Source organism: Oryctolagus cuniculus, chromosome 12 (assembly GCF_964237555.1).
Source record: "Oryctolagus cuniculus chromosome 12, mOryCun1.1, whole genome shotgun sequence".
Lineage (NCBI taxonomy): Eukaryota > Metazoa > Chordata > Mammalia > Lagomorpha > Leporidae > Oryctolagus > Oryctolagus cuniculus.
The window spans coordinates 108,429,764-108,454,614 of record NC_091443.1 but is presented as its reverse complement, the minus strand read 5'-3'; the positions used below and the strand labels follow the sequence as shown (position 1 = coordinate 108,454,614).

At 52.1% G+C, this 24,851-nt stretch overlaps 1 protein-coding gene and 1 long non-coding RNA gene across 3 annotated transcripts in view; both read right to left on the bottom strand.

Moving 5' to 3' along the window:
* Positions 1-24,851, bottom strand: part of PTPN9 (protein tyrosine phosphatase non-receptor type 9) — a 111,700-nt gene that overhangs the window by 62,888 nt on the left and 23,961 nt on the right. The gene's annotated exons all lie outside the window — the stretch shown is intronic.
* LOC138844758 (uncharacterized) lies at positions 1,955-23,068 on the bottom strand. The gene is made up of 3 exons (XR_011381096.1): positions 16,294-23,068; positions 11,737-16,020; positions 1,955-11,369 (listed from the first exon to the last, which is right to left on the bottom strand). It is a non-coding gene; the product is annotated as an uncharacterized lncRNA (long non-coding RNA).

Genomic DNA, 24,851 nt, shown 5'->3' with positions numbered 1-24,851 from the left:
ATGGCAGGAGCCAGGTGCTTCTCCTGGTCTCCCATGGGGTGCAGGACCCAAGCATTTGGGCCATCCTCCACTGTACTCCCTGGCCACAGCAGAGAGCTGGCCTGGAAGAGGGGCAACCGGGACAGAATCCAGCGCCCCGACCAGGACTAGAACCCGGTGTGCCGGCGCCGCAAGGTGGAGGATTAGCTTATTGAGCCACAGCGCCGGCCCTTAGCCCCATTTCTAACTCATTCTATCAAGTTCTGCTCTAGCCAAACCACCCCTGCTGTATCTTCACTTTAGTATGATTTAAACTGAGATTTTGTCTCTCAAATAAATAAACTAAAGAATGAGATTGTTTTGTGCGCCTACTCTCCATGGCTAAAGCTTTCCACACAACTCTGCTGCCCCTCCCATCCAGAAGCTCCCCTTGTCCACGAAGTGACCATCACGATGAGAATGCCGAATGTTCAACATAGCCCTACCGCCAATCAGCCCACGGTTCAGGTGGAATTACTAAGATTTACTAAACACCTATTTGTTAAGCTTGTGCTAATCAGTATAAGAAATGCAAATGTGAGATTTACTTTTAAAGGAAAAGACTGATTGATTTACCATGTATAAGGTAATTCTCTCCTCACTAATTTCCAACTGAAGAATCGGAGGTGAGGGGTGGGGAGGAGGTGACCAGCAACAAGTCTCACTCTGCAAATAAGATCCAGTTTGCTAATACTGCTGCGGCCACCTGCTAACTTGAAGCCTGTCCCACCTCGCAGTTTCCAGGAAGGGACACGGGCACTTCACAAACCAGAGGCCTGAGAGCAGACCTGAGCCTTCTGGCCTCCCACAGAGGCGACCTAACTTCACCACTGGAACAGGAGACGCCCAGCTAAACCCTTCAGGCCTGGTGCACGAGACGGGCAGAGAAACCGAAAAGCTTTCAGGCGGTCGCTGTGGCCCCAGAACAGAGAAGCTGAGTCCCAAAGACAACAGGACAGACTTGGAATGCTCCTGCAGCAAGTCTGCACGGGCCTGAGGACGGGAGGAAGGGAAGAGAACAGAGGTGGGCACGGCGCGGGCTCAGGGCTCAGGAACAAGCTGCAGCCAGGACGCTCCCCAGGAAGCCTAGCCAATGGGATCTGCGTTTCAGTTAACATACTATCTTCTAAACCCACCCCTCTGGTGGGCTTCTCCAATGTTACTCATAAGAATAATGAACAGAAAGATCAAGAATAGGTTGGAGGAGATGATTCAAAGGGCCAGGGGGTGACAGATCCAATGGTGCGGGTGACCTCCTGTGTCTCACAAACAAGCCCTGCCCTACTGAGAGGGGGCAGGCGGGTTTCACACACTTCCTTCAAAGGACATCTTGCCTCCATTTTTAATAAACTCGGTCCCTCCAAGATTCCTAATGCCGTGGCTCCCAAGAGCTGCTGCCTTCGGCTGACCTCTGTCCCCCTGCTGGTCAGGATGTTATTCTTGGCTCTAAGCACGGGAAACATTCCTCCTGGTTTGGCCTGACCAGGCCTTGCATGAACAGAGTCCAGTGTACTATAAACAAAGATGTGATATTTACACACACACACACACACACACACACACACACCCCACCTGCTCTGCTCGGCCTCTCAGCTACCTCCTGCCTCCCTACCCCTCTGGGGGAAGAGACGGCCCTCGGACAGCTGTCGGAACCGACGCTGGCTTCTTCAGCAGCCTCCCTCCAGACAGCTCATCAGGTTTCTCCTCTGTGAACATGTGGATTCAGTGGACTAATGTGGGGTCCTGCTGTTTACCAGACAGAAGTCCTAGCAACTTTAATCAGCAACATACTCTTTGGAAGAGGTCACTGAAATTCCTGAAATCATTATTCAGTGCACTTCCTGGTGAAAGAACGAATGGGCCAAAAGATGAGTCACAGCTCGGAAAACACTTCGCGTCAAGGTCAGGGTGTGGATCCCCAGGCCGAGGAGTGGGCGCACTCCGCCAGCACTGGCAGCAGAGCTGTGGTCACAGCGCCCACAGCTTGGGTTTCCTCTGGGAGAAGGCACGAATGGCTGTACTAGAAAACCAGCAATAGCACTTGCAACCCCCTTAACCAGTTTCTCAGATAAGGGTAAGATTTAGTCAAAGCACTTACTAGTATTGCATACTTCTCTCACAAACAAGTTTAAAAAACTGAACACGGGCTAGAATAGAGGCACAGCACGTTAAACTGCTGCTTGCAATACCAGCATCTCACAGTGGAGTCCTGGTTGCAATCCCGACTGCTCCACTTCTGATCCAGCTCCCTGCTTAACGTGGTTGGGAATCGGCAGAAGACGGCCCAAGTGCTGGGGCTCCTGCCACCCATGTGTGAGACCCGGATAGGGTTCTTGGCTCTTAGCTTTGGCCTGGTCCTGCCACAGTTGTTGTGGCCATTCAGGGAGTGAACCAGACGATGGGAGATCTCTCTCTCTCTCTCTCTGTGTTAGTCTGCCTTTCCAATAAATAAATAAATCTGAAAAAAATACTCATAATAAAAACAAGTTTCTTGGCTATGGCCATGAGGCTAAAGATACAAGAGAACCTGATATCAAACAGCTGAGAAATGTGCCAGTTAATCAGGATCCACCCTGGACACCGTCCACTGGTGTTGAAATAATGGCATTGGAGAGAATGAAGACAACAGCACTGTCTCTAGGTTATATCAAACTCCCAGGGGCCAGTGCTGTGACAAAGCGGGTTAAAGCCCCAACTTGCAGTGCCGGCATCCCATATAGGCGCAGTTCAAGTCCTGGCTGCTCCTCTTCCAATCCAGCTCTCAGCTATGGCTTGGGAAAGCAGTAGAAGATGGCCCAAGCCCTTGGGCCCCTGCACGAGACCTGGGAGAAGCTCCTGGCTCCTGGCTTCGGATCTGTTCAGCTCTGGCCACTGCAATCATTTGGGAGTGAACCAGCAGATGAAGACCTCTCTCTCTCTCTAGCTCTAACTCTCTCTGTAACTCTGTCTTTCAAATAAATAAAATAAATGTTAAAAACAAACAAACAGGCCGGTGCCGCGGCTCAATAGGCTAATCCTCTGCCTAGCGGCGCCGGCACACCGGGTTCTAGTCCCGGTCAGGGCGCCCGGTTGCCCCTCTTCCAGGCCAGCTCTCTGCTGTGGCCCGGGAGTGCAGTGGAGGATGGCCCAGGTGCTTGGGCCCTGCACCCCATGGGAGACCAGGAAAAGCACCTGGCTCCTGGCTCCTGCCATCGGATCAGCGCGGTGCGCCGGCCGCAGCGCGCCAGCCGCGGCGGCCATTGGAGGGTGAACAAACGGCAAAAGGAAGACCTTTCTCTCTGTCTCTCTCTCTCACTGTCCACTCTGCCTGTCAGAATGAATAAATACATACATACATACATACATACATACTCCCAAGAGCAGCCACAGTTTCAAGCTCGGCTTTGGGCAACGGGTTAGCCAAGTAAAATGTCAAGAAAAGTGTGCTGGTACTCTCGGTCTCAGGTGCAAACCCTCAGTCCTGTGTTCCCGTCCATCAGGCGGAGAGAAGAGCTGACCTAGAGAAACCTGCTCTTGAAATAAACTGAACACTTCAGTCTCCTGAGAGGTATCAGCCACCAAGGGACGAGTCGTGTGGGTTTGGGAGTCAGAACACCCAGTCCTCTCACTGCTGTGTGTTACTTGAGTAAACCATTTAACCCCTCTAAGCCTCAGCTTCCTCACGGAAAAGGCTCCAGGCAAAGGCTCGGCCATGACACAGATGGAGAAGCACCCAGGCTCTGTAGTTTCCCTTTATCCTGTACCAGTGCAGCTCTCTAGCCTATTTTTATGCAAAAGCGTGGATTTAAATTAGAAACCTCCTCATTCAAGGCCACCGAACTGATACAGAAGCAGCTGACTCCAGATGTTCTTAGGCTTCTCCCACTCCTAAACCTTTGCTCCCGGCTTTTCGGCTACACCTGTCCTACCAGGGATTAACCCTGCAAACCCTCTGTAACAGTGACAGTCGGGGAAGGATCTCTTGTTAAGAAAGGATGAGTCACGCAAAAAGGCGCAGTCGCCCTGCACTGGATTTCCAAACAAGGCAAGTGACGCTGTGGTGACCCTCAGTGCTGGCTGCTGCATTTACCAGACCGGAGGCACCTCCGTAATTCAGCATCACGTCAGTGACAGAGGTCCTCCTGAGCTACCTTCCCCTCCTGCAGGATTCCCACCTGTGTTTCAGTGCGGCTCTGGCCGCTGAAGCCGAGTGGGGAGAGAACCAGCGGATGGAAGATCTCTCCCTCTCTCCCTCTCTCTTTGTAACTCTTTCAAATAAATAAATCTTGTTTAAAAAAATCAATCCACAGGGTCCGGCGTTGTAGAGCAGCGGTTAAGTAGCACCTTGTGATGCTGGCATTCCCTGTGGGAGCACCAGTCCAGCCCCAGCTCTCCCACTTCTGATCCAGCTCTGCTAACGTACCCAGGCAAGCAGCAGCACAAGATGGCCCAAGTCCTGGGTTCCTGCCACATCTTTGGACGGAGTTCCCGGCTACTGGCTTAGGCCTGCCCAGCCCAACCACTGTAGCCACCTGGCGAGTGAACTGGAGGATGGAAGATTTGTATCACCTCTCTCTCTCTCTTTCTTTTTAAAGATTTATTTATTTATTTGGGGGGGGGGGAGAAAGAAAAAGAAAAAGAGAAAGAGAAAGAGAGAGAGAGAGAGAGGTCTTCCATCCAATGGTTCACTCCCCAGTTGGCCACAATGGCCAGAGCCTCGCCAATCCTTAGCCAGGAGCCAGGAGCCAGGAGCTTCTTCCGGGTCTCCCATGCAGCTGCAGGGGCCCAAGGACTTGGGCCATCTTCTACTGCTTTCCCAGGCCACAGCAGAGAGCTGGATCAGAAGAGGAGCAGCCGGGAATAGAACCAGCACCCGTATGGGATGCTGGCACTGCAGGCCAGGGCATTAATCCGCTGCGACTCAGCACCAGCTCTAAGATCTGTCTCTCTTTCTCTGCTCCTTCCTTCCTCCCTTCCTTTCAAGATTTATTTATTTACTTGAAAGGCAGAGTTACAGAGGCAGAGAGAGAAACAGAGAGAGAGAGGTCCTCCATCTGCTGGTTCACTCCTTAATTGGCTGCAACTGCCGGAGCTGTGCCAATCTGAAGCCAGGAGCCAGGAGCTTCCTCCAGGTCTCCCATGTGGGTGCAGGGGCCCAAGGACCTGGACCATCTTCTGCTGCTTTCCCAGGCCATAGCAGAGAGCTGGATCAGAAGTGGAGCAGCCAGGACTCAAACCAGTGCCCACATGGGATGCCGGCACTGCAGGCAGTGGCTTTACCCACTATGCGATAGCATCAGCCCCTCTCTGATTTTCAAATAAATAAAATGAGGTTTTTTTTTATTTTTATTTTTTTTTTGACAGGCAGAGTGGACAGTGAGAGAGAGAGAGACAGAGAGAAAGGTCTTCCTTTGCCGTTGGTTCACCCTCCAATGGCCGCCGCGGCCGGCGCGCTGCGGCCGGCGCACCGCGCTGATCCGATGGCAGGAGCCAGGAGCCAGGTGCTTTTCCTGGTCTCCCATGGGGTGCAGGGCCCAAGCACTTGGGCCATCCTCCACTGCACTCCCTGGCCACAGCAGAGAGCTGGCCTGGAAGAGGGGCAACCGGGACAGAATCCGGCGCCCCGACCGGGACTGGAACCCGGTGTGCCGGCGCCGCTAGGCAGAGGATTAGCCTAGTGAGCCACGGCGCCGGCCCATAAAATGGATTTTTTTAAAAATTCAATTAAAATTATCTTTAAAAAGGAAATCTGAAAAGGGGATGGGGAAGTCACCTATAAGTCATCATCGAACAGAGCTGTTTTGACATTTTTAATGATCTAAACATTAAAGTCAATGGAAAAATACTAATAAACATATACTTTTTTAAAAAAGATTTATTTATTTGAAAGGCAGAGTTACAGAGAGGCAGAGAGAGAGAGAGAGAGAGGTCCTTCATACAGTGGTCCACTCCCCAAATGGCTGCCGAGCTGATCTGAAACCAAGAGCCAGGAGCCTCCTCCAGGTCTCCCACGCAGTGCAGGGGCCCAAGGACTTGGACTATCCTCCACTGCTTTCCCAGGCCACAGCAGAGAGCTGGATCGGAAGTGGAACAGCCGGGACTCAAACCGGTGCCCATATGGGATGCCAGCACTGCAGGTAATGGCTTTAACTACTACACCACAGCGCTGGCCCTAAACATATAATTTTATAAGACTATGTCTGCACAGCCACCAGAGGAGAGGAGAGAAGAGGAGGCAGACATGGGGAAGGGGAGCAGAAAGGGCCATGCCAGCCGTCCCAGTGCGAGGCTCCCTGCCTCTCTGGCAGCCCTCCAGGCCCGCAGCAGGGGTACTGCCCTGGAGAAGACAGAGCAGCAGAGCTCTTGCAGGAAGCCAGTCTGGTGGTCTCTCAAGAATTCACAAGGAGCATCCGCTGAGGGCCTGCTCTGTGCTAGGCAGCACGGCAGTTGCTGTGAAGGTGCGACAAAGACCCTATGACTTATGAATGGAAAGCCACGGAATTCAAATTCTCTCTAGGGAAACACCAGATATATTTTATATGTACCTTCAGGGGAGTACCTCGAAGTTGAGCAGGAATTTACCGAGCCAGGGCAAACACATGGAGAGAAAAAGCCATCGTGAGAAAACAGGGCTCCCTGGGGGTACGGTGCCGCCAGTGTGTGCAGGGAACCTGACAGGAAGTGGTGGGAGGAGGGGGAAAGGGAGGCCAAGCCAGACCTGGGGGGGCCGTGTGCTGTACTCCCAATTGCAGGCAGGAGAATCCAAGCATGAAGGAGTCTGAACAGAGATCTGTAAGCAAAGGGGTGAGACAAGGAAAAGCCCCCTTTCCCGAAAAACTGACGGCTGGCGGGGGAGGCCGACTGGAGAGGGCAGACTCAGCAGCAGCGAGGAGCACCCGCCAGGGCTGGGGTCGCCTCCTCCCCACGGTGCCGGGACAAAGTTCCCTCCAAAGTGAATGAACGAAAGGCAGAAGTCTGGAAAGTATTAACCTCCAGCAGGCAGACAGAGGAAGAACCAAGGAATGCTTACGACTTGCTCTAGAAACACCAGTGACCCCTGAACACCAGAGAGATGCTAGTGAACCTCACGTGCAGAGCTCTTGGGTCAGGTAACACTTACCATAACCAAGGGGGCTTGTTCCAGGGACACAAAGACTTGGTCTAACGTCAGGAAATCAAAGTAATTCATTATTAACACAGAGTAAAGGAAAAAAGCAGAGAACCTTCTCAACAGCTGCTGGAAATGCAACAAGGCAAAAAGAAACCTGATGCCTGAACACGGGAACCGTAAAGAATGAAACCCGGAAAGCAGCCTAGGTTCATGCAGAGATAGAGGATACGACAGAGCGGCGTGACAAGTAGTAGGGAAATGGCATTATATGAGTTTATTCATACATGCATAAAATATTTGTGGAAGGACACAAAAGCAAAACCAGTGATGTCGGTCACCTCTGGGGAGAGGAAATGAGCTGGGGGGCTGGGAAGTGGGGGTGCGGGGTACACGGCAAACTTCCATGCCTTTTACATTTTAAACCATGTTCCTCACAACCTGGCCAAGAGATAAACAAACAGGTACATTCAGCTGAAGAGCAGAGGAAAGTCCATCAGAGTGACCCGGGGCGGTCACTGCCCCACAGCCCCTGGGAAGGTTGTCGCTCCCCGTCTTCATGGGGGAACGACACTAAACCCTGCCTAGGCTTCATATCCGAGTCACGGCACCATTATGTCGCTCCCCCTCTTCGTGGAGGAACGACACAGGACCCTGCGCTGTTCTTTGGTCTGCTCGGCCCTCCCCGGGTTTGCTGCTGGTTCTTCCCGGGTTGGCTACTATCCCTTCCACCTCCGTGGAAGGGCAGTTCCCCCTGGCCACATTCCCCACTTCCGCAGGGGAGTGGCACACCGCCGGCCGGCTTTCTGGGGGCTGCACGGGTTCCCTTAGATGTTCCCCATAGATGTTCCCGATGCATGCCGTCTCTCTCCTCCTTTATAGTCCTCCTCCGCCAATCCCAACTCGGCTGCCCACACGCCGAGTACGCTGCTCTCCTCCAATCAGGAGCAAGTCCTACAGTTTATTAGTTGAACTGGAGGCAGCTGTGCGGAAGCTGTTTACCTCTCTCCCAGCGCCATATTGTGGGAGAGCAGATGCATAGAATAAGTCCTAATTCGAGTAACTTAGTCTAGTCCGGATTGCTCCCCACAAAGGTCACAGAGGAGGCCCAAAGAGGCCCCAGCAGGAGCTCCTCTGAGTGTCAGGCAGGTGAGTTCCCAGACCACAGGGCTCCGGATGATGGTAGACGTAACAAACAGTGAACAGAAGCAAAGGGCAAGAGGCTGCGTTTAGCCCATCAGCTAACACCCGTGCCTCCATCGGAGGGCCTGGGTCAGACCCGGGGGCAGCAGTGATGGCTCCGGTGGTTGGGTCCCTGCCACTAACAGGAGACCCAAATCAAGCTCTGGCTTCTGGCTCCAGCCATTGTCCAGCTCCTGCTGGCCACTGCGGACACCTGGGAGTGAGTCAGGTGACAGCTCTTCTCTCTCTCTCCCCCCTCCTTTTGTTTGACAGAAGTAAAAACACGGACAACCGACAGCACCAGCAACACTGCAAGGAAAGAGGTGCTTCCACACCCTGTAGCCACCATGTAACTCATGCAATTTCTGTGTATCGATTCGGTATTTATAGAGCACAATTTTATTACTTTTTTTTTCTTTTATGGGAGACAGAGGAGAGAGACAGATACAGAGTGCGCCCTCCACGATTACTCCCCAAGTGCCTGCAACAGCTGGGTGGGGCCAGGGCTCAAGTCGCCTACCTGGGTGACATCATCACCACCTTCCAGGTCTCCTATGGAGGAGCCATCGCCACTGCCTTCCAGGATGTGCGCTGGTGCAAAGCTAGAGCCAACAGCTGGAGCTGGGAATTGAACCCAGGCACTCAGATGTGGGACTGGGCTAAATGCCCACTCCACATAGCACAATTCTAAATGCCCATATGTAGAGATAGAGGATATGACAGAACCTCACCCAACATCACCACTTCTAGGAAATCTGTACCAAAAACACAAACAGTGTAGCCCAGACACTCATGCATCTCATGTCCAATATCTTGCTCCAGAAACCTCACTGCAATAGTATGGGGTCTATGGACAGTCAGAGCAGCACTGTTTCTAATGGTAATGTATTAGAAATAACCTAGGAAGGGGCCGGCGCTGTGGGGTAGTGGGTAAAGCCATTGCCTACAGTGCCAGCATCCCATATAGGTGCCGGTTTGTGTTCTGGTTGTTCCACTTCTGATCCAGCTCTCTGCTGTGGCCTGGGAAAGCAGTGGAAGATGGCCCAAGTCTTTGGGCCCCTGCACCTGCATGGGAGACCTGGAGGAAGCTCCTGGCTCCTGGCTTCGGCACAGCTCTGGCCATTGCAGCCAACTGGGAAGTGAAACAGTGGATGGAAGACCTTTCTCTCTCTCTCTGTCTCTCTCTCTCTCTCTGCTTCTCCTCCTTTCTCTGTGTAACTGACTTTCAAATAAACAAATCTTAAAAAAAAAAAAAAAACCTAAGTGACCAAATACAGAAAAAGGAACCAATTATACTATGTCCACATAACAGATTACTGTGCCGAAATCAAGGGACCTCAGTTTTCTGTTGAAAGCACTAATGAACAGCAACAAACTGGATGACCCAGAGTGGATAAATCCCTAGAAACACAAAGCCTAGTAAGACTAAATTATGAAAATCTGAACAGACCTGTAGTTAGTAAAGGGCTCAAATCAGTGATCAGCAGTCTCCTGAGAAAAGCCATGAACCTGCGGCCGCACTGGTGAATTCTGCCCGACTCTGAAAGAACTCAGAACTTTCCAAAAACTGAAGGAAAGAAAACTTCCTGGGCCTGGCACTGTGGCATAGTGGGTAAAGCCGCCACCTGTGATACCAGCATCCCATATGGGCGCTGGTTTGAGTCCCAGCTGTTCCACTTCCGACCCAGCTCTCTGCTAATGGCCTGGGAAAGCAGCAGAAGATGGCCTGAATGCCTGGGCCCCTGCCCCACATGGGAGACCTGGAAGAAGCTCCTGGTTCCTGACTTTGGCCTGGCCAGCCCCAGCTGTTTGTAGCCATTTGGGGAGTGAACCAACAGATGGAAGACCTCTCTCTGTCTCTTTATCTCTATATATAACTCTGCATTTCAGATAAATCTTTTTTAAAAGATTTATTTATTTATTTGAAAGTCAGCCACAGAGAAGGAGAGGCACAGAGAGGGAGAGGGAGGGGGAGAGGGAGGGGAAGAGGGAGAGGGAAAGGGGCAGGGAGAGGGAGAGGGAGAGGGAGAGGGAGAGGGAGAGAGGGGGGCAGGGAGAGGGAGAGGAGAGAAGGAGAGAGGGAGAGAGGGAAAGCAGGAGAGAGAGAGAGAGAGAGAGAGAGAATGAATCAATCTTCCATCTGCAGATTCACTTCCCAGGTGGCTCCAATGGCCGGAGCTGGCGCCAGGAGCTTTTTCCAGGTCTCCCAAGCAAGTGCAGAGGCCCAGGCATTTCTGTCATCTTCTACCGCTTTCCAGGTGCATTAGCAGGGAGCTCGATAGCTAGTAGAGCAGCCAGGACTTGAACTGGTGCCAATATAGGATGCTGGCATCATAGGTGGCAGTTTTACCAACTATGCCACAGTGCTGACCCCTAAAATAAATAAAAAAAGAAAGAGAGAAAACTTCCTAGCTTGTCTAAGAGGCCAGAATTACCCATCCCAGAGCCAGACAAAGACACCACAGAACAAGGAAAACTGCAGACCAATATCCTTCATGAACACTGGTGTAAAAATCCTCAACAAAATACTAGCAAACTAAATTCATCAGCATATTCACAGGTCATACGCCATGAACAAGTGTAGGCAACAATGGTGTGACATACAAAACCTGAGTGACATAATACACACTATATCACAATACAATAAATGTGAAAAAAAGAACCACATGGTCACATCACCTGATAAGAAAAAGAGCCGACAAAATGCCACCTCCTTCCATGACTGAAAACACTGGGCCTGCGGCTGGTTGGGACAGCCCATCCCATGTCTGAGAGCCTGGGTTGGATTCCCAGCTCTGCTTCCTGCTACTAGGATCCTGGAGTCAGCAGCTGAGGGCTGGATTGCTCGGGTCCCTGGTATCCATGGGGGGATCAGAAGCATTCCCAGCTCCTGGCCTTGGTCGGACCAGCCCTGGCTGCTATGGACTTTCAAGGAGGGAGGAGTGGATGCGAGCTCTCTGTCTGTGGTCCATCCACCTGCCTTTCCTCCTGGCTCTCTGACTTTCAAATAAACAAATTTTTAAAATATTTGAAGACTGGAATCACATGCAGTTTCTCATACTATACATGTTTCATACATACACTTTTTTTTTTTTTTTTTGGCAGTCAGAGTGGACAGTGAGAGAGAGAGAGACAGAGAGAAAGGTCTTCCTTTGCCGTTGGTTCACCCTCCAATGGCCGCCGCGGCCGGCGCGCTGCGGCCGGCGCACCGCGCTGATCCGATGGCAGGAGCCAGGAGCCGGGTGCTTTTCCTGGTCTCCCATGGGGTGCAGGGCCCAAGCACCTGGGCCATCCTCCACTGCACTCCCTGGCCACAGCAGAGGGCTGGCCTGGAAGAGGGGCAACCGGGACAGAATCCGGCGCCCCAACCGGGACTAGAACCCGGTGTGCCGGCGCCGCTAGGCGGAGGATTAGCCTAGTGAGCCGCGGCGCCGGCCTCATACATACACTTTTTAAAAGACTCCTCATAAGCATGTGTCGCTCCCCGTCTTCGTGGAGGAACGACACAGGACCCCGCGCTGTTCTTTTGTCCGCTCGGCCCTCCCCGGGTTTGCTGCTGGTTCTTCCCGGGTTGGCTACCGTCCCTTCCACCTCCGTGGAAGGGCGGTTCCCCCTGCCACTTTCCCCACTTCCGCGGGGGAGCGGCACACCGCCGGCCGGCTCTCTCGGGGGCTGCACAGGTGTTCCTCTTAGATGTTCCTTCAGATAGATGTTCCTGGTGCATGTTGTCTCTATCCTCCTTTATAGTCCTCTTCCACCAATCCCAACTCTGCTACCCACACGCCGAGCACGCTGCTCTCCTCCAATCAGGAGCAGGTCCTGCTGTTTATTGGTTGAACTGGAGGCAGCTGTGTAGAAGCTGTTTCCTCCTCTCCCAGCGCCATATTGTGGGAGAGCAGATGCATAGAATAAGTCTTAATTCCAGTAACTTAGTCTAGTCCGAGTTGCTCCCAGTTGCTCCCCACAAGCATGTATTTCAAAAATCTTTTGTATCAAAGAAAAGTCATCTTTTAACTCCATTTTCCATGAAGTTTTAGAAGTCCCCATGTGGTAAACGGACTTTGGTCACAAACATTGAATCTTCGGTAGGACCACTCTCAGCAACCTGGATGGTTCTATTCGGGAACTCACAACTGAAGGCATAAACCCACAGCCAGCACAGAGCCTTGCACAGAGGGTCTACAGAAGCTCCATGACTTTAAGATAACGCAGATCATTAAGGACGCCAGACTCAAAGCCCTACAAGTCCTCTCCGAAATCCAGAGGCCCAATTCGCATGAAGAAATGCCTGACACCCACCATACTGCTGAAACCAAGTGGGCACGGTTCTGAGATCCACGACTCTTCCACCTCCTGCCCTCGAAGCATTGTGGAAGACCCCAAAGAGGAGCGAAGCCAACGGCTATGAAACACCACACTGGGAAAAACAAGGGAGCCTGGGGCAGGCCCAGAGAGGCGTCCCTCGGGAGGTCAAGGCCAGGGCTAACTGAGCTATCAAACATGGTAGTGACTTCCCACCAGAGGAAGCTAAGGGCCGGGTTTATCAGCACTCCACCTGTCACACAGGACAGCCTCAGATCAGGAGCAGCCTGGCTCCAACACGCAACGAGCAGGACGTGTTCTCTGCCTCCCTTGGCTGCTGGTTCTCTTCCACCCGTGACACAGTGCAGTGAAGAAGGCAACTCAATCATTCATTCGTTAGGGCAAGACTCTCCCCTGCTGGCATCAGCACGCGGGCCAAGAAGCGTGGTCCAGTCAGAAGTAACACTGGGAACAACCACTGCGGAAGCCGTTAAGACATGCAGAAGAGGCCGGCGCCGTGGCTCACTAAGCTAATCTTCCACCTTGCAGCGCTGGCACACCGGGTTCTAGTCCCGTTCGGGGCGCCGGATTCTGTCCCGGTTGCCCCTCTTCCAGGCCAGCTCTCTGCTGTGGCCAGGGAGTGCAGTGGAGGATGGCCCAAGTGCTTGGGCCTTGCACCCCATGGGAGACCAGGAGAAGTACCCGGCTCCTGCCATCGGATCAGCGCGGTGCGCCGGCCGTGGCGGCCATTGGAGTGTGAACCAACGGCAAAGGAAGACCTTTCTCTTTGTCTCTCTCTCTCTCACTGTCCACTCTGCCTGTCAAAAAAAAAAAAAAAGACATGCAGAAGAGGGAACTGAACACGTCAGAGTCAACCTCCTTGCTGCCATTGATCACATGAAGAAACCAGAAGTCTCCAGGACCTAACCGAGCAAGCTGCCCAAGGCACTCAACCAATAAACGCAGAACTGAAGTTTTGAGGTGGGACTCCAAGTCTTTTCAAATCCTATAGTCTTCACTTCACCAAGTAGCCTCGAGAAATACAGCTATCATCGCCCTTATCAGGTAATCCGCGTGCCCTGCGTGCTTGTCTGCACAAAGTTACTCTGAAAGAACACTCGGGAACACCGGCGGGCGGCTGCGGAGGACAAGGTGCTAGGAGCTGCAACGGCGAGAGCACATACGCCCCTCTGTGAGGCTTTCAGTTTGTTTTTATTCACTTATTTTTTTTTTTAAACCATTGTTGAAAGCTTGCTGGGTATTCTTTTTTTTCTTTTTAAGGTTTATTTATTTTACTTGAAAGTCACAGGTACACACAGAGAGAAGGAGAGGCAGAGAGAGAGAGAGAGAGAGAGAGAGAGAGAGAGAGAGAGAGAGGTCTTCCATCCGCTGGTTCACTCCCCAGATGGCTGCAACGGCCAGAGCTGAGCTGATCTGAAGCCAGGAGCCAGGAGCTTCCTCCAGGTCTCCCACGCGGGTGCAGGGGCCCAAGGACTTGGGCCATCTTCTACTGCTTTCCCAGGCCACAGCAGAGGGCCTGATTGGAAGAGGAACAGCCGGGACTAGAAATGGCACCCATATGGGATGCCAGGGCTGCAGGCAGAGGATTAACCCGCTGCACCACAGCACTGGCCCCAATATCTTAACTTTTAATCTTGGTTCTTGCTCCCCACAAAAAAAAGGATTCCAAGCAAAGGCATGTGTAAAATTCACCAGTGAGACAGAATTTGTTTAAAAAGTGAGAGAACACACGTACCTTCATGCCTGAGTTCAGGCCACCCAACACGGGGAAACAAACACCCATCATAAAAGGGTCAGAGACGCATGGCAGCACCTCCAAGCTTGGTCAGGGCAGAAAAGAGCACTCCCCGCACCCTCAGGCTCTTTTATGAGGCTGGGGCTAGCACCTTAATGAAGAAACAGGGCAGGGTCTCAGCACTGTGCTGCCAGCTGGGACTTTTATGGCACTTGCAGGCAGAATTTAAATCCCACGTGGTCTCCATGGTGGTGGCGGCTCTTTCCTGGTCCCAGACGAGACAAAGGTGCCTCCTGGAAAGGTGGGCATATCAAGCTGACAGGTGAAGGGATAAGGTTACATTCCAGGGCCGGCAAGAATTCAGCCCATCTAGACCTAACTCCATGTCTGGTCACCCCCATGTCAAAAGTATAAATCCTGGGCCAGTGTTGTGGCATGGTGGATGAAGCTGCCTGCAACGCTGGACTCCCATATGAACACCAACTCAAGTCCCAGCTGCTCCACTTCCCATCCAGCTCCTTGCTAATGCGCCAGGGAAAGCAGCAGAGGATGGTCCAAGTGCCTGGGCCCCTGCACCGACACGGGAGACCTGGAAGAAGCTCCTGTCTCCTGGCTTCCACTTGGCCTAGCCCTGGCTGTTGTGGCCATTTGGAGAGTGAACCAGCAGACGAAAGGTATCTCTGTGTGTCTCTCTCTTTCTTTCTATTTCTGCCTTTCAAACAAATAAATGAATCTTTAAAAAGTTTTTGTTTCCTTATCCCCATTTCAGTAGGTTTATTAAATATATATATATAATATATTAAATTTGTTGGCTTATTATCATTTTATTTGGAAGAGAGACAGACAGAGCTTTTCCATCCACTGGTTCATCCCCAAGTGCCCACCAACAACCAGGGTTGTGCCAGGCCAGAGCCAGGAACCAGGGCTCCCACATGGTGCAGGGATCTGAGAACCTGAGCCAGTGCCTGCTGCCTCAAGGGGCCTGTGCTGGCAGGGAGCAGGAATCAGAAGTGGAGCCAAGCCAGGATCAGACCCAGCACTCTGCCGAGAGATGTGGGTTCCCAAGTGGCACCTGAACTGCTGTGCCAGACACCTCCACCTGAACACGACATTTCAGAAGCACTGTAGGCTATGCCACCAAATGACAGTCTGTGGACAGCCTTCACTTCGGGGCCAACAGGAATGAGCTAGGGGTCTAACAGACAGGCAGAGGATCCCGGGTGCTCCAATGAAGCCCTCGTCCGAGGCAGGGACACTCTGACGTGCTGCAGGAGGGCACCGCGCTCACGTCCCTGCTGGAGGCAGCAGCTTGCTCACCAAAACGCAAGCTGCTGGGTTCTCCTTTCAGGCTTCAAACCCACTCTCCAGCCAGGGGTTATCACAGAGGATGAAGAGCTGGCAGACACAGGGAGGAAACAATTCAACCAGAAAACAAGCACGTAAACAATTCTCAACCGCCACAGCAGAAAGTGCATGTCAGGAGGTTGAGGGCAGAAGAATATAACACAGAAGTGAAAGAAAGAAAACAAACTACAGAATAAACAGGAAGCTGCTCACCCATCGGCACGCGTGAACGCATCCCAGCTCCCAGGGGAAACACTGGGGTACTGCTGAACGCGCTCAGCCAGTGGCTACCCATTCCTGGGGCTCAGTAAAAGCATGGGCCAAAAGAAACCTGGAATGTAGGCCAGCTCTCTGCTGTGGCCAGGGAGTGCAGTGGAGGATGGCCCAGGTGCTTGGGCCCTGCACCCCTGGGAGACCAGGAAAAGCACCTGGCTCCTGCCAGCAGATCAGCGCGGTGCGCCGGCTGCAGCGCGCCAGCCGTGGTGGCCATTGGAGGGTGAACCAACGGCAAAGGAAGACCTTTCTCTCTGTCTCTCTCACTGTCCACTCTGCCTGTCAAAAAATAAAAAAAAAAGAAAATAAATAAAAATAAAAAAAAAGAAACCTGGGATGTCTCTCTAGGGGGAAATCTAAAGAGCTGGGACGTGGAGGGGCGGTAACAGTTCTCGAATCTTCAGTTACTTATTTGAAAGGCAGAAAGAGAAAGAAAAAGAGAGATCCCCCAACCCTTGTCTTTCCATCCAGTTCACAGCCAATGCTACTACTGGGAGTATCCCTCAGGCCGTGCAGGAAGCAGAATGGGGGTGTTCCCGGCCTGGCGTGGTGATAATGAGACCATAAAGAGGGACTTCAAGCACCTTGACATTGGTTGGTCATCACACTCACCTGAGGGGAAGGGGCAGAAAATCTGATCAATTCTTGCTGACAGTTTCATACCAAAAGGATGAAGAACTATGACACTAAACTTAACCCACATCAAGGAGAAAGACCAGTTGAAGAACTGAAAGGTTTCAAAGACAAAGTAACCAAAGCCGGGACGCTGTGTCAGCAGGAGCCAGCTCACAGCCAGTCTGAGACCAGCCAGTTCCTTCACAGTGTGTACTGGGGCAGGTCCAAATCCTCTGGGCCATCAAGTTCCTCCCCCGAAACAGATAACACCTACCTAACTCATATGATCCAACAACTGGCTACCCGTGCAGCTTGCGTACGCCCTGCCACTCTGATTACAATAATGCAACATCAGAACAGTAACTGCCTACAGTTACCGGGCACTGAATCCTAGCCATGGGCCAACCACTGAAACTCGGCAAATCACCGACTCTTCCCTATGGCCCTTGGGGCTGATACGATTGTCATCCCCATATTACAGCAGGGGAAACAGACTTTGAGCTTTTAAGGAACTTGCTCGAAGTTCCAGAACAAGAAGAGTGGTGGAACCTGGGTCAGAACCTAGGTTCTCTAATTCTGGAGAGTCCACATTTTTATCCATTATGCTACAGTGCTTAAAAATGCAGATTCAGGGGCTAGCACTGTGCTACAGTAAGCTGAGCCTCTGCCTGCGGCACCGGCATCCCATATGAACACCAGTTCAAGTCCCAGCTGCTCCTCTTCTGATCCAGCTCTCTGCTTATGGCCTAGGAGAACAGCAGAAGTTGGCTAAAGTGCTTGGGTCCCTGCACCCACGTGGGAGACACGAAAAAAGCTCCTGGCAACTGATCCACCCAGCTCCAGCCGTTGTGGCCATTTGGGGAGTAAACCAGTGGATAAGAGACTTTCCTCTCTGTAACTCTACATCTTAAATAAATAGTGTTTTTTTTTTTTTTTGGTTTGTTTGGTTTTTTGTTTGTTTGTTTGTTTGTTTTGTTTTGTTTTTAAATGCAGCTGTAGGGGCTGCAGTTTGGTACTTTGGATAAACTGATGCTTGGGACACCTTTATCCGATATCAGAGTGCCTGAGTTCAAGTCCCAGTCCTCTCTACATTCCAGCTCCCTGCTCATGCCACTGGGAAGCAGCTTATGGCAAGTATTCGGGCCCCTGCCACCCACGTGAGAGACCCGGATGGAGTTCCTGCTCCCAGCTTCTGCTGGTCCAGCCCTGAATGTTCCAGGCATTTGGGGAGCAAACCACTAGATGGAAGATCTTTCTGTCTGTCTGTCTGTCTGTCTCTGTCTTTCAAATAAATTCCTTAAGAAATCTCATTAACAGGGCTCGGCGCTGTAGCACAGCAGCTTAAGCTGCCATCTGCACTGCCAGCATCCCGTGTGGGACACCCAGAAGAAGCTCCTGGCTCCTGGCTTCAGCCTGGCCCAGCTCCGGCTGTTGTGGCCATTTGGGGGGTGAACCAGAGGATGGAAGACCTCTCTTTCTGTCTCTCCCTCTCTCTGTAACTCTGCCTCTCAGATAAACAAATCCTTTTTTTTTTTAAATAAGTCTAAACAGTTGATAGATGTTAGCATTTTTTAAAAGAAATCCTCAAACATGAGATTCTGACAATTATGCAATTAGCTATAAGTTATTCTGATTCAAGTTTAAAAGGAGCACACTCTGAAAAGCACAGCGCATGTGGCTAACAGATGAGCACAGATGTGAGACGGCACTCAGAGTCACACGCACAGTGAAAACGTCAGACTGTGGTTCCGACCTAAGGAAGGCCACTGCCCAGAATGAGCTGCGGCCTGTTAACAAAGCTCAAGATAAACAGAAGGGCTTTGTAGGAACTGTCTGCACCAACTTCACTCCCACCCTTGCCCTCCCAGCAAGCACAACCTTCAGCTTCAAGAGGGGAAACCGTGGGAAGGGAGAACTGACGCTCAGAGCAGCGCACTCCCGAAGGCTAGCTGGAGCGGAAGTGCAGGACACATGCAGCAATGGCACTCAGAAGTGTGGCCTTCAGACCTGCCCTCTGACAGCACCTGTGAGCTCATCAGAAACAACAGGGGCCGCACTGTAGCACAGCAGGTGAGCCTCCACCTGCAGTGCCAGCAGCCCATACGGGCACTGGTTCGAGTCTTGGCTGCACCACTTCCAATCTAGCTCCTTGCGAACAGCCTGGGAAAGGCAGCAGAAGATGGCCAAAGTTCTTGGGCCCCTGCACCCACGTGGGAGACCTGGAAGAGGCTCAGGGCTCCTAGCTTTGGCCTGCCCCAGCCCCGGCTGCTGTGGCCATTTGGGGAGTGAACCAGCGCATGTAAGATCTCTCTCTGTCTTTCCGCTTCTCTGTAACTCTGCCTTTCAAGTAAATAAAAATAAATAAATATTAAAAAAAAAAAAGAAAAAAAAGAAACAACAGAACCTCAGGTCCTACCACACACCTGCTCAATCAGACCTGCATTTCTGGGGAGCGAGTGTGGCACAGCAGGCTAAGCCGCTGCTTAGAACGCCCACAGCCCACTGCAGTGACAGTTCAGGCCGCAGCTCCTCCACCTCCAACCTACCTTCCTGCTGACGCATCCCCGGCAGGCAGCACGTGATGGCTCCAGTGCTTGGGCCCCCGCCACGCGCCCGGAGACCCAGATGGAGTTTCAGGTTCCTGGCTTCAGCCTGGCTCAGGCTTGGCTGTTGCAGCCATTTGGGAAGTGAACCAAGGGACAGAAGCTCTCGCTCTCTCTCCCTGCCCCACCAACCCTCCCAAGTCACTCTGCCTTTCAAGTAGATAAAAATAAACTTTGTGTAGGAAAGTCTGCATTTTAACAAGATCTCCAGTTGATCCTGAGACAGGGAAAGGCTCACAAAGCGCTGATTCACGGAGCAGATCTACATAGCAGCAAGGAAGGCACTTGATAAGGGTTTCATCTTTGTGAACAGGAAGGTTTCCTTCCATTTGTATGACAATTACAGGGGCTGGCGCCGTGGCACAGCAGTTAATCTTCCACCTGCAGCGCCAGCATCCCATATGGACACCAGTTCTAGTTCCGGCTGCCCCTCTTCCAATCCAGCTCTCTGCTGTGGCCTGGGAAAGCAGTAGAAAATGGCCCAGGTCCTTGGGCCCCTGCATCCACGTAGGAGACCCAGAAGAAGCTCCTGGCTTCAGATGGGTGTAGCTCCAGCCCTTGCGGCCATCTGGGAAGTGAACCAATGGAAGGAAGACCTTTCTCTCTGTCTCTCCCTCTCACTGTCTGTAACTCTACCTCTAAAATAAATAAATAAAATCTTAAATAAAAAACGGCAATTACATATACTTGGGAAAAATATTAAGCAGTTGACACACCTCATTTAATTTCCATAATAACTCTTAAAGAAGGCATTATGATCCATATTTTATCACTATTAATATAGGTTAGGGGGGGCCAGTGCCGTGGCTCACTTGGTTAATCCTCCGCCTGCGGCACCAGCATCCCATATGGACACCGGGTTCTAGTCCCAGTTGCTCCTCTTCCAGTCCAGCTCTCTGCTGTGGCCCGGGAAGGCAGTGGAGGATGGCCCAGGTCCTTGGGACCCTGCACCTGCATGGGAGACCAGGAGGAAGCACCTGGCTCCTGGCTTTGGATCGGCGCAGCACCGGTCTTAGCAGCCTTTTGGAGGGTGAAGCAACGAAGGAAGACCTTTCTCTCTGTCTCTCTCTCCCACTGTCTGTAACTCTACCTGTCAAATAAATAAATAAAAAATCTTTAAAAGGAAGGAAGGGAGGGAGGGAGGGAGGGAGGGAGGGAGAAAGGGAGGGAGAAAGGGAGAGAGGGAGGGAGGGAAGGAAGGAAGGGAGGGAGGGAGGAAGGAGTGAGTGAGTGAACCACAGGGGCTGACGTGGCACAGGGGAGCCAAGCAGCGGTCTACACACTGGCATTCCACATCTGAGTGCTGATCTGGGTTCCAGCTGCTCTGCTTCCAACCAGCTTCCCACTAATGTGCACCTGGGTCCCTGCCACCCGTGTGGGAGACCCAGATGGGGTCCTTGGCTCCCGGCTTCAGCCTGGCCCAGATTTGGCCGTTAGGGCCGTTCTTTCTGTCCCTTTGCCTTTCGAATAAATAAACAAACCTTTACAAACAAAACCACAATGATTTGCTCTGGATCCGGCTCTGGCCTGGTCCCACTGAAGCAGTGTCCCCAATAAGGAAGCCTAGTAGACGTCAGCGGTGAGGCTGTCTTCAGTCCCCACGGCTCCGTTCGAAGGGGGCCACTGGCAAACTAGAACTGGTCCCCTGAAAGATTCAGATAGGCACTAGGTCAGGCCCACCACACGGAAGGGAGGCCTTTAACTAAGAGAATTCATCACGTAGCAGGACACTGACCCGAGTGATCGAAACTGGATAGAATAATGGGGTCAGAATGGTCTTCACAGCCAACCCGCGTGGGAGTCAGGCGAGAATCTGGATACCAGGTTCCATCAGTGAATACTTAGAATCAAGCAAGTTATCTAATTCCTTTGAGCCTTAATGTCCACATCTATAAAAGTGGGATACTCCTCCAAGAACTATTCTGAGGGGGGTGGGAGGAAGCACACTATCCGTAAAGCTCTTGGGACATGATGTTCAACAAACAGTGGAGAACCTTACATCTACCAACATGAAATTTAAGAAGGGTGAGTGCAAGAAAACCAATTATAGAAACACCAGACGAACTTCACAGAGGCACGTAAGAGAAGACTTCAGGATCTCGGCTGACTCGAATCTATGAGTCAACAGTTAGCCTGGACTGCCAAAGCGCACTGCGCTCTGGGAACTCAGGACGGCAGCACAGTGCCCAAGACGAGGCGGCCCCCCAGGCGGCGGCTGGGACGCTGTCTTCAGCTCCCAGGGCTCCGCTCTAAAAGGGTCACCGGCAAATCAGCCTCAGTCCAGGAGACCAGAGGTGGGAAGCGTGGAACCCACAGGAACTGGCCCCTCCTCCCCAGCCAACTGAACCAACTGACAACTGCTCCCACCTCTATTCCCCAACGTTACTCATTCTCGTGTTCCTGCCCCCATCCCCGTCCCAGCCATGCACACACACACTCTCTCTCTCTCTCTCTCTCTCTCTCACACACACACACACACACACACACACTCAGATCATTTTTGCCTTATTTCCAAAGCTCCAAATGGATCTGACAGAATAATCTGATGATCTCTTGTCCAACATTGTAGGACTTGGCAAGTGAGACTTGTTCATCTACTCCTGGTCTGTAGATCAGACCTGCTGTTGACCTGCACCACGTCCAGCTGGCCCCTTGAATTTGTCCTGAGTCCGACTCCCACGCCCGCGATGAGGCCTCTTCTGCCCTGACCCACAGCTCTACCAGTCAGTCCCCTGCAGGACACAGCTGCTCAAGAGACTAATTAGGCAACGACAGTCACAGCCTGATGTGTACCGCGGATCTGAGCCATTCCAAGCCCTCTGGATCAATACTTCCAAATCCCAGGAGCAAGTCCACAAGGCTCATCAACTACAGCACGATTATCAGCGTCCAAGGAAGCCTGGAAAAGCTGCCTGTAGACAAAACATGCTCACTGCACACTCCATTTCCAGTTCCAATTAGAACAAGGCTCAGCTCCCTGGCAGGGCCCAGATGGTAAAGCCCAGCGACTCCCACATCCAGACTCTCAGGGCGACCGACACTGGAGCAACACGAGCTTCTCTGTGGAACAGCCTCGTCAAAGCTGGCAGGTTTTCCTGGCGGAGTCAGGACAGCCTGGGTCTGCTTGATTCAGCATCCCCCGGAAGCCAAGACTCTCCAGGGAACGCCCTCTGCACTGGACATCGGTGTCTCGGTGCCCGCTTTTCAACCAGGCGGGCACACTGGTTGCATTCCCACTGCTCCAGTGGGTGGAGGCTCGGCTCTTTCTTTGGGTGACAAACCATAATCCATGCTAGTATTGAAAACTGGGCCTTCCTGTTCCTCTCCCAGGGACAGTTCCAGTCCAGAATCAAATGATTTCTGGGAGCTTGCATCCTGTCCGGACTGGCTCTGTACCTGGGACTTCGCTTCCTGAAGTGGGCCTGAATGTCTACACTTACTTCTGATGGTTCCCTGACCACACAGCAGCACAGCAGGGATTCACTGGACCACCAGGAGGAGGAGGCTGTTAAAACAGACTCCTGGCCGGTGCCGCGGCTCACTAGGCTAATCCTCCGCCTAGCGGCGCCGGCACACCGGGTTCTAGTCCCGGTCGGGGCGCCGGATTCTGTCCCGGTTGCCCCTCTTCCAGGCCAGCTCTCTGCTGTGGCCAGGGAGTGCAGTGGAGGATGGCCCAGGTGCTTGGGCCCTGCACCCCATGGGAGACCAGGAAAAGCACCTGGCTCCTGGCTCCTGCCATCGGATCAGCGCGGTGCGCCGGCCACAGCGCGCTGGCCGCGGCGGCCATTGGAGGGTGAACCAACGGCAAAGGAAGACCTTTCTCTCTGTCTCTCTCTCTCTCACTGTCCACTCTGCCTGTCAAAAACAAACAAACAAACAAACAAAAAAACAGACTCCTGGGTGCCACCTGCAGACCTGGTGCAGCAGTTCTGGGCGGGCCCTAAAAACTCCTGTTTCGACAAACTCCCCTGGCTTGTGCGTGTTGCTGAGGCCCAGGCTTTGTAACCACTGTTCCAGACTGACCACATTTCAGGTCATTTCCAGAACCAGATGGGAGGACAGGAGAGGGAGAGGCTCTACATGTAGGTCCACGAGCATCCTAACATTCAGCGCTCTGACGACACTATTCCACTGTGTCACACGGGGAGATAGCCAGCTGTTTAAAGAGACAGGGCATTCGCATGCTGACACGTTATAGGTCCATCTGGCACCAAGAAATCACGCCTGTGTAAGAGGTGCCAAGCTCAAGAGCAGCAGCAAAACTAGAAGAGGAAGCAACACCTGTTCTTTCTTTTTCTTTGGCTCACAAGCCACATGATTCACTAGATGAATCGAGACCAGTGCTTAGCCACTTCTCTTACTGTGGTAAAGTATACCTAACAGGGACTGCGGCTGTGGTGTAGGAGGTTAAGCCTCCGCTTACGGAGCTGGCATCCCAAATGGGCGCCAGTTCAAGACCTGGCTGCTCCACTGCCAATCCAGCTCTCTTCTAATGGCCTGGGAAAGCAGCAGAAGACGGCCCACGTGCTTGGGCCCTGCACGCGGAGAGACCAGAAGCAGCTCTGGCTCCTGGCTCCGGATCAGCCCAGCCCCAGCTGTTGCAGTCATTTGAAGAGTGAACTAGGAGATGGAAAACCTCTCTGTCTCTAACTCTGACTTTCAGATAAATAAATCTTTAAAACATACATACACACACACACACACACACACACACAGACAAGATGTCACTTTTTACTGTTTGTAAGTATACAATTCAGTAGCATTAAATCCATTCACACTGGTACACCCATCACCACTCCTTATAACTCAAAGTTCTCACCATTTCCAACAAAAACTACCTGCCCATTAACCGGCCGTGTCAGGGCAGGCACTGCTCGGGAGGCCTACATCCCATATCAGAGTGCCTGTGATCAGGTCCCGGCTCTCCTTCTGCTCTGGCCTCCTGCTAATGTGCACCCTGGAGGCCGTGGGTGACGGTTCAAGTACTCTCCCCCTGCCACCTATGTGGGAGACCCAGGTTAAGGTCCCGGCTCCTGGCTTCAGCCTGGCCCAGTGCCACCTGTTACAGGCATTTGGGCAGTGAAGCAGAGCCTGGAAAATCTCTCTCTGCATTGCAAATAAATAAAAGATGTTTTTTTAAAAAGCTCATATCCCTTTGTAAAATAATAATAATAATAATACCTCCCTCCCCCCCAAACCCCTGGCATTCTACTTTTTGTGTCTTTGCACTTGGCCTCTCTAGGTACCTCATAGAAGGGGACTTATGCAACATCTGTCCTGTGTTTGGCTTACTTGACTAAACTGTTGTCCATGTGTGGTGCAGCATGCATCAAACTGTCATTTCTTTTTATGGCTGGATAACATTCCGTTATATGTTTATCTATTTAACTGCTGATGAGCACGTGGGTTGCCGCCACCTCCAGGCTACTGAGAACAGTGCTGCAATGAACACAACACACAACACAGGCATCTCCTTTAGACCCTGCAGGGTCTCAGGGTATCTGGGTTCGAGTCCCAGGTGTGCTTGTGATTTCAGCTTCCTGTTATTGCACACCCTAAAAAGTACCAGGTGATAAGTACTCAGGTCTCTATCATTCCTAGCTCCTGTCTTGGCCTGGCCCAGCCTGAGCTGTTGCTGGCATCTGACAAGTAAATCAGCAGATGGGAGATC